The 10,134-nt window shown below is 26.9% G+C and overlaps 1 long non-coding RNA gene across 1 annotated transcript; it reads right to left on the bottom strand.

Annotated features, from left to right (window-relative positions):
* Positions 1-4,607: 4,607 nt before the first annotated feature.
* On the bottom strand, positions 4,608-5,332 carry LOC113559045. The gene is made up of 3 exons (XR_003405807.1): positions 5,273-5,332; positions 5,046-5,144; positions 4,608-4,728 (listed from the first exon to the last, which is right to left on the bottom strand). It is a non-coding gene; the product is annotated as an uncharacterized LOC113559045 (long non-coding RNA).
* Positions 5,333-10,134: the final 4,802 nt, after the last annotated feature.

The raw sequence follows: 10,134 nt of genomic DNA, 5'->3' as shown, positions 1-10,134 counted from the left end.
AGCAATTAGAAAAATGAATTTGTAATATACGTCAAATTTACCATTTAAAAACATGTTTTATAGTGTTTATAAAGTATTGGCTTAAATGAAATGAATGAAAGTAATTAATGTTAAATAAGAAACATATTCTCTATCTAGTGGTCAAGGTTTTAAGAGATTATTAACATCGTTATTTCAAATATTGGATTTTCAAAGAAGTTCGATCTAAGTACGACAATTTAAAAATCCTTAAAATCATTTTTTTTAAAATTCTATAACAAAAAACCTATGAAGCTAGTTTGAAAATCGATTTAATTTTTTATAAGTTTCGACCTATGTCTCACAAATATCTCGAAAGCAGTTCATAAGCAAGTAATTGAATCTTCAAAATTTTCGATTTTCATTTACGTTTTCTCGGTCACCTGGTGGTCCAACTAAAACTTATCACATTGCAAAAAAATTCAATTGTAAAATAACTGAGAATAGCTTCTTTTCAATATGAAAAAATTACGAATTTGTACCATTCGTCAAAATGTATTTAAATAATCATGTTTTATAGTTTTTATGTAGGATAAATATCGGGTAATATGAAATTGAAAAATGGTAAATTAGAATCATTTTTTTAAGGTAGTAGTCGGGGTTCAAGACAGTTACTTGTGTTAACTTCAGACGCAAATTTGAACAATTTAGACGAATTGTATCATATTGAATTTTCAATTAATTCAGGCCAAACTTAAGTAAATATACCGACCCCTTACGGCACAAAGTAAACCGATGAACGGCACACAACCAACTAGTTTTATCTCCTGGCAGGTCGCCAGTCAACCTCAGTACAGCGACGCTCCCGCGCTCTGTCAGTATTTACATTGACTTGATATTTCAGTGTTTTAAAAATAGTTAAAAATAGGGATTTGTAAATTTTGTAAAAATTATGATTTATACAAAGTAAAAATAAAAGATCTTTATAGAATAGGTAAATAATAAGAATGAAAATTACAAGCTAATAGTTGTTTAATAATCTATTATTCAGATATTTAACAAGTCACAATTGTTTCACAACTATTAATTAATTATCAATTATATTCAATAACCATTACACACACATTGCATAAATCCAATATTATTATCAATGTCTTCTAGATTATTTTCAAAATAAGATGTTGATACTTTCCCAAAGTGGTATGAATGCAAATTCCTGTCTCAGCAAGCCCTGGGTGAACTGCTGCACTGCAATCTGAAAAAAATGTAGTCAGTTAAATTTGTAAGATTGGTGGAGAATTAATTGAGAAATGAGTGTTTCATAAGCAGTTTAAAATATGAATTTAAAACACGAGTCAAAATTATCATTTAAAAACATGTTTTATAGTGTTTATGAAGTACTGGCTTAAATGAAATGTATGAGAGTAATTAATGCTGAATAGGAAACATATTCCCTTTCTAGTGGTCAAGGTTTCAAGGTACTAACATGAGAATTGAGTTATTTATAAGCAATTAAAAAAATGAATTTGTAAACTACGCCAAATTTACCATATAAAAACATGTTTTATAGTGATTATGAAGTATTGGCTTAAATGTAATGTATGAAAGTAATTAATGCTAAATCAGATCCAATTTCTCTTTCTAGTGGTCAAGGTTTCAAGATACTAACATGAGAATTGAGTATTTTATATGCCATAAAAAATTTGAATTTGTAATTTACGTTAAAATTATTATAAAAAAACATGTTTTATAGTGTTTATGAAGTATCAGCATCAACAAAAATACATGGAAGTTAATAATGCTAAATAAGAATCATTTACTTAATTCATTGGTCTTGGTTTCATGATACTAATTTTTTGTTTCACTAGTATTTATTTGCTATCAATTAAATTCAATAACCATTACACACACATTGCATAAATCCAATATTATTATCAATATCTTCTAGTTTATTTTCAAAATAAGATGTTGATACTTTCCCAAAGTGGTATGAATGCAAATTCCTGTCTCAGCAAGCCTTGGGTGAACTACTGCACTGCAATCTGAAAAAAATGTAGTCAGTTAAATATGTAAAATTAGTGGAGAATTAATTGAGAATTGAGTGTTTCATAAGCAGTTTAAAAAATGAATTTATAACACGAGTCAAAATTATCATATAAAAGCATGTTTATAGTGTTTATGAAGTATCAGCATCAATGAAATACATGAAAGTTAATAATGCTAAAAAAGAATCATTTACTTAATACAATTGTCACTACTACACACCATAAGGAGAACGAAAATAATTCTATAACAACTCGTGCGTGGACAACACTGGATAATTTAGAAATTGAAACAATCAAAACAAAAACTAACAGACAACCTTCATTTTTAATACAAAATAATTGAACACTATTTACAGTTGAAACTTAAACACAAGTACGAATGTAATACTGTAAAAAGATACGAAATTTAAGCATAAACAGATGATAACAAATAATAATTATGATAAGCCATAAAAGATTGTACAAATTAACAGAATGTTTTGTACTTTTAAAAAAAGAATACACTTGTACAATAACTGAAAAATACCCCTTTTCCAAATGAATTTGATGATAATTTTTCAATGATAAATTTAAATCATTTTCTTAATGCATCGGTCGAGGATCAGGACACTGACTTGTGTTAACTTCGGGCGTAAAATATGAACAATTCGTTGATATTATAAATATTCTTTCGTAAATGTACAAGACATTCGGTCAAAAACCTAATAAATATACCGCCCCACTCCGGAGAGCAGTGGAACGGTGAACGGCACACAACCAACTAGATTCTTCATGTGGCAGGTCAGCCGTCGACCAAGGTATGGTGAACCTCCCGCCATCTGTTGGTGTTTATATTGACTTAATGATTAATTCTTCTATAAACAGTTGAAAATGTGAATTTGTAATTTTTATCAAAATTATCATTTATATATAGCCTAAATAAAAGATTTTTTTAGCATAGGTAAATAAGAAGAATAAAAATTACAAGCTAAAAGTGTTTACTAATCTTTTATTCATATATATAACAAATAACAATTGTTTCACAACTATTATTTTATTATCAATTATATTCAATAACCATTACACACACATTGCATAAATCCAATATAATTATCAGTATCTTCTAGTTTATTTTCAAAATAAGATGTTGATACTTTCCCAAAGTGGTATGAATGCAAATTTCTGTCTCAGCAAGCCTTGGATGAACTGCTGCACTGCAATCTGAAAAAAATGTAGTCAGTTAAATTTGTAAGATTGGTGGAGAATTAATTGAGAAATGAGTGTTTCATAAGCAGTTTAAAATATGAACTTAAAACACGAGTCAAAATTATCATTTAAAAACATGTTTTATAGTGTTTATGAAGTATTGGCTTAAATGAAATGTATGAGAGTAATTAATGCTAAATAGGAAACATATTCCCTTTCTAGTGGTCAAGGTTTCAAGGTACTAACATGAGAATTGAGTTATTTATGAGCAATTAAAAAAATGAATTTGTAAAATACGCCAAATTTACCATATAAAAACATGTTTTATAGTGTTTATGAAGTATTGGCTTAAATGAAATGTATGAAAGTATTTAAGGCTTAATTAGATCCAATTTCTCTTTCTAGTGGTCAAGGTTTCAAGATACTAACATGAGAATTGAGTATTTTATAAGCCATAAAAAATTTGAATTTGTAATTTACGTTAAAATTATCATATAAAAACATGTTTTATAGTGTTTATAAAGTATTGGCTTAAATGAAATGTATGAAAGTAATTAATGCTAAATAAGATCCAATTTCTCTTTCTAGTGGTCAAGGTTTCAAGACACTAACTTGAGAATTGACTTTTCTATAAATAGTTAAAAATAGAATTTATAATTCTCATTAAAATTATCATATAAAATCATGTTTTATAGTGTTTATGAAGTATTGGCTTAAATGAAATGTATGAAAGTAATTAATGCTAAATAAGAAACATATTCTCTATCTAGTGGTTAAGGTTTCAATATATTAACATGAGAATTGAATATTTTATAAGCAATTAAAAAAATGAATTTGTAAAATACGTCAAATTTACCATATAAAAACTTTTTTTATAGTATTTATGAAGTATTGGCTTTAATGAAATGTATGAAAGTAATTAATGCTAAATAAGAAACATATTCTCTTTCTAGTGGTCAATGATTCAAAATTCTAACTTGAGAATTGACTTTTCTATAAAAAGTTAAAAATAGGAATTTATAATTCTCATTAAAATTATCATATAAAACCAAGTTTTATAATGTTTATGTAGTATCATCAACAATGAAATACATGGAAGTTAATAATGCTAAATAAGAATCATTTACTTAATTCAATGGTCTTGGTTTCATGTAAATTAATTTAGAATTGAGTGTTTCATTAGCAGTTGAAAATATGAATTTATAACACGAGTCAAAATTATCATATAAAAGCATGTTTTATAATGTTTATGAAGTATCAGCATCAATGAAATACATGGAAGTTAATAATGCTAAATAAGAATTATTCACTTAATTTATTGGTCTTGGTTTCATGATACTAACTTTTTGTGTCACTAATATTAAGTTGCTATCAATTACATACAGTTATTATTAAACGTACCATGCAAAATACCATTATTATTATTATTATTATCAGTATTGTCTAGTCAAATTTCAACATGTTATGTCCAAATTTTCCCAAGTGCTAAAAACGATAATTCATGTTTCATCATGGCTTGAAAGATCTGCTGTACTGCAATCTGAAAAAATGTAGTCAGTTATAATGTGAAATTGATGGAGTACAACATTAGAATACAGAGTTTTATACGCAGTTAATAATATGAATTTAAAATACGAGTCAAAATTATCATATAAAAGCATGTTTTATAATGTTTATGAAGTATCAGCATCAATCAAATACATGGAAGTTAATAATGCTAAATAAGAATCATTTACTTAATCTAATGGTAAGGGTTTCATAACACTAACTTTTTGTTACATTTCTATTATGTTGCTATCAATTAAATTCATTTAACATTACACGTACCGTGCAAAACACCATTATTAATATTAATACCTTCTAATCCATATTAAACATAGGATGTTGAAACTATTCCAAGCGCTAAAAATGTTAATTCATGCTCAGCAACCGTTGAGTGATCTGTTGCACTGCAATCTGAAAAATATGAAAGTTAATAATGGTAAATAAGCATCATTCCTTAATCTAATGGTCAAGGTTACATGACTTTTAGTAACACTACTATTAATTGAATCACAATTATATTCTATACCCATTACTCGTACTTTGCATAAAACCATTATTATTATCAGTATCGTCTAGTCCATTTTCATCGTAGGATGTTGTAACTTTGTCAAGTGTTTAAAACGTTAATTCATGTCTTAGCAGTCCTTGAGTGATCTGCTGTACTGCCATCTAAAAAAAAATTGTCGGTTAAATATTTATAATGGTTGGAGGATAAAATGTCAATACTACACACCATAAAGAGATCGAAAGTCTGTTTATGACAACTAGTAAGTGGACAACGGTGATTAATTCAGAAATGGAAATAATCAAACAAAAACTAACAGACAAACTTCATTCCTATTTCAAAATACTTGAAAACAATTTAAAGTTGAAATTTAAATACAAATACGAATATAAAACTGCAAAAAGATATGAAACATAAATCAGACAGTAAATACAAACGATTATATCAATAGATAAACAATGTTTTATATCACTAAACCACAATCATGGATGAAAAACATCATATCAATTCGGATTAGAATATTCAACTTTTTAGATTTTATCTCTGGCCGCCGAATTCAAAAATGTTTAATATTATAATATTTTCAGAAACAAATACAATTTCAAAACTGATTAACTGAGCATAATATAATGAAATAAATTTCCAATAATATTTTGTACTTTGTAAATTAAGCAGGCAGTTGTATAAATATCATGAGTCTTAATATAGATACATAGTAACTAGTAAGACAAAAGTCAAAAAGTAATAACATTAAACTATAGATGTATGTATTATTTAAGTGTTTAGATAGTTGCAGGTAAGCATTTATTATGCATTAATATTCTCCGGACTGTACAGTCCACTGGTTAACTAATTGAACTTAACGGTCGTATATGTTATATATCTTATACATATAACGATTCATTATTTGAATACTTAACAATGTAAATAAATCATAATAATTTATTTTTTATGTTCGATGTCCATAAAATTTAAATCTTTATCTCCTATAAATATTACCGAAGTTATATTGTGAAATTCAAAACAAATTACTACCAATCATACTAATATATTGCATATTAAATATACACATATAATTAAAACTAATAAATAATAAATGAAATGTTGTATTCGAGCAGATTTGAGTCTGAAGTGATCAGAAGTAATCTACTGACTGCGTCGTACATTTTAAAAATGATGGTCGTATCTCGTATAAAAAACGAAATCGCTTAGGTACATATTAAATTCTTAACGCTAAACGAGGGATATAAACACTATAAACATTAAATAGATGTATTCTCTATATGATTTGATGAAAAACTATTTATATATAAACTATTTTTTATGCTGTTGGCGTAATTGCTAAACGTTGAAACCTTAACATACATAAAACGTGTAAAAAAACAAAGTTCAAAAAGATACTTCGTTAAATCGTTATACGATGGTATAGGTACCATACAGAAAATTATACGTGTACGAAAAAACAAGCCATTCGATTTTTTAACCTTTATTAACCTTTCAAACTCGTCGTGGCATTTATGAGTCAGCACTCAAATTTCGAAAAGATTAAACAAAAACTCAAATTCAAAAAATTCGAAAAATACGTAAAATCTAAGTGCCAAAAATAAAAATATAATCGTAACTTCGCAACAAAACGTCCGATTCCTTTGGTTTTGGTAGCGTTCGAATTTTTACAAAAACGTCTAAACGATGCGTAGAAAAAAATCGCTCTAACCACCCAAAAATTAATTGTTTCGTGGCGACAAAGTCCAAAAACTGCAAAATCCTAATTTCCGACGCCAAAAATAGGGGTAAAAATGAATTCTACAGTGTCACCACGGGACGCCGATTTTGATCACAGACCTACGAAAAACTGAACTTGTGAACTTCAGAAACGTGGAACAAATATTAAACATTTTTTAAAATATCCATGGGGGGAGGGGCACAAGGAGCCATAGGACACTGCTACCACCGAAGGACTTTATTGAAAACGACTTTAAATAGAAATTTCCGTGAAGTAACTATGCCCCATACATCGAAACCCGGCCGAGTAACACTCGACTAAAAAATTCAAATTTCGGAATTCCAAGACCCCAATGTGGGGTAAAAATTTACGGTGTCCACGACAGATACCGCTTTTGATCAGAATCATCCAAAATACCAGAATCTTGAGTTTCAAACACGTCGAACGACCACTAAGGTTTTTCAAAAATATATTTGAGGGAAACAAATATTTATGCAAATATACAGTACTTATAACTTTTTTTTATTTATTTATTTATTAAAATTAAAATGTTTCAGCATTTTATCATGCTATTACAAGTTTACTAACGTGTTCAATTACAAATAACAAATTACAATTACTAATATTTTTAGTTAGTAAAATATAGTGATATACATGCAAATGTTAGTTAATATTTATTTATTAGTGGTAATTTAAAATCGATCTTCGTCTTCGCTTGATTGTGATAGAAGGATATCTTGGGGTAGACGTGGTTTTAAACGCCGATTTTTCGTTTTTTTTTCCCCAGGTTGTAGAACCGTGCGCCATCAGATGTATTGAGATTAGCATGAAAGTTTTTGAATTACATTTTTATCCAGTCTCGGAGAAGAGGGATTCCCGTGACTTATAACTTTATAAATAATAATAGTACTACTCATAGATAATGATGAAACACACTGCGAAATTAAGTATATTTACGCTATTGCAAAGATTTTTAAAGTCTACCTTTTGTAACTTGTACCTACGTATAATAAGTAATATAGTTGTTTTATTTAGATAGAATATTATATGACTTTGACGTTTGCAATTTGTGAATATATTTCGTACAAATTGTACCAAGTCGTAATTTTTCATAGTTTTTTTGTTGCTTTTGGTAATTTAAATGTAGAAGGTTCAGTATTATCATACCGTTTAGGGTGATGTTAAACTTTTATTACTGAAACACATAATTATATATGCAAACTTGCAGTAAGTAAATAAAATAAATATTTAAAAAAGTTTTATATTGTATAACATAACTTTTCTAAAACTTTGCATTTTACAACTCGTTATTTCAACACATGATATAATCTGTTGTTATGATATTCATCTATAGATTTTGAGATTCAAATTGAAATACTAACATTTTTAATATTGGTTGTTTCGTTTCGAAATCTTCGAGGCTCAACGCATTGACACCTCCAGATCAAATTTCTGTTAAAATTAAGAAATTGCTAAAACCAAATTTCCTGCCAAATTATTTTTTTAAACTGCACATTTAAATCACCATTTACCGTCTAAATAATTGAGTTGAAAAACTTTTACTAATTGGAAGACGCATCTAGGGACGAATTTGTGTCGGTCTTTGAACATTTTATCTAAAGGGGCCAGTATTAAAGGATTTAGTTTTGGAGTTTTGGATAACGCAAAATAACTAATAATAAATTGAGTTTTAACACAAAAATTTATGAACAATTTAGAATTTGGACAGTTACACTGTAACAAAGTCATAAATGAGTAGATAATTTTTATATAATACGCAATGGTTTGTGAGGAATAATATTGAACATTTTGAAAGTGCAGTAGGGTTGCCTATACAAAACACCTTCAAGTCTGCATGACAATATAATAAAATACATAATGCACTCAATTTCACTATTTGAGGTGTACTGTAAGATAAAATAATTAATAAAATAAATTATATCATAGAGATAGAATATTAGAAGAATCTACCAATATTCTATATTTCAAAAATAATTAAATTGTATAAAATTTGCCTATATAGACTGCTTCTATTGACAAAAAAAAAATCCGACAAACTGGCTATATTAATTAAGCATATGAATATATTATGATCACTAATATTTTTGAAAATATAAACAAAAAATAAGATCACAAATGTCCATAAAACTTTACTCATAAGTCATAAATTTTTTTTATAACTAGGTATTAAAAACCTTTATTTTAATATTTATCAAAATCACAAAAAAAAACACTAACTCTTTTCTTGTTAAAAGTTGTCTGTCCTGTATTTTTAAGTTTTGAAAATGTTACACATGATTTTTTATACGTAGTTGTAGTTCATAAGATTAAAATCATAAAATCTAGATATATAAAAGATAATTATTTTTTATACACATTTCAAGTTCATATTTGATTGAAATCAAATATATAAACAAAGATGACTAATGATTTATAATTGAAAAATATTTGTGGGCATATAAAAATTTTAGAATATATTATTACATTTCATACATTTATTGGCCTTTAAAATGCAATTTATTTCTAATAAAAATGAATTTAACCATAAATTAATAAAAGTGAATTGCATAAAATTATTAGATTTATCGGAATCTTCTAGTCCAATATAAATGTAGGATGTTGAAACTTTTCAATGTGGTAAAAATGTTAATTCAGGTTTCAGCGAGCCTTGAAAGATCTGCTATACTGCAATCAGAAAAAATGTAGTCACTTAAAATGTGAAATTGGTGGAGAACAACATTAGAATACAGAGTTTTATACGCTGTTAAAAATATGAATTTAAAATACGAGTAAAAATTATCATATAAAAGCATGTTTTATAGAGTTAATGAAACATTGGCTTAAATATAATGTATAAAAGTAATTAATGCTATTCAGATCCATTTTTTCTTTCTAGTGGTCAAGGTTTCAAGATAATAAATTGAGAATTGAGTGTTTTATAAGCCATAAAAAAATGAATTTGTAAAATACGTCAAAATTATCATATAAAATCATGTTTTATAGAGTTTATGAAACATTGGCTTAAATGTAAAGTATGAAAATAATTAATGCTAAATAAGAAACATATTCTCTATATAGTGATTAAGGTTTCAAGATACTAAATTGAGAATTGAGTGTTTCATAAACCATAAAAAATTTGAATTTGTAATATACCGTCAAATTATCATATAAAA

The sequence above is a fragment of the Rhopalosiphum maidis genome, chromosome 3, assembly GCF_003676215.2.
Source record: "Rhopalosiphum maidis isolate BTI-1 chromosome 3, ASM367621v3, whole genome shotgun sequence".
NCBI classification, from domain to species: Eukaryota; Metazoa; Arthropoda; class Insecta; order Hemiptera; family Aphididae; genus Rhopalosiphum; species Rhopalosiphum maidis.
The sequence above is the reverse complement of the archived record's forward strand: the minus strand, read 5'-3'. Positions and strand labels throughout refer to the sequence as shown.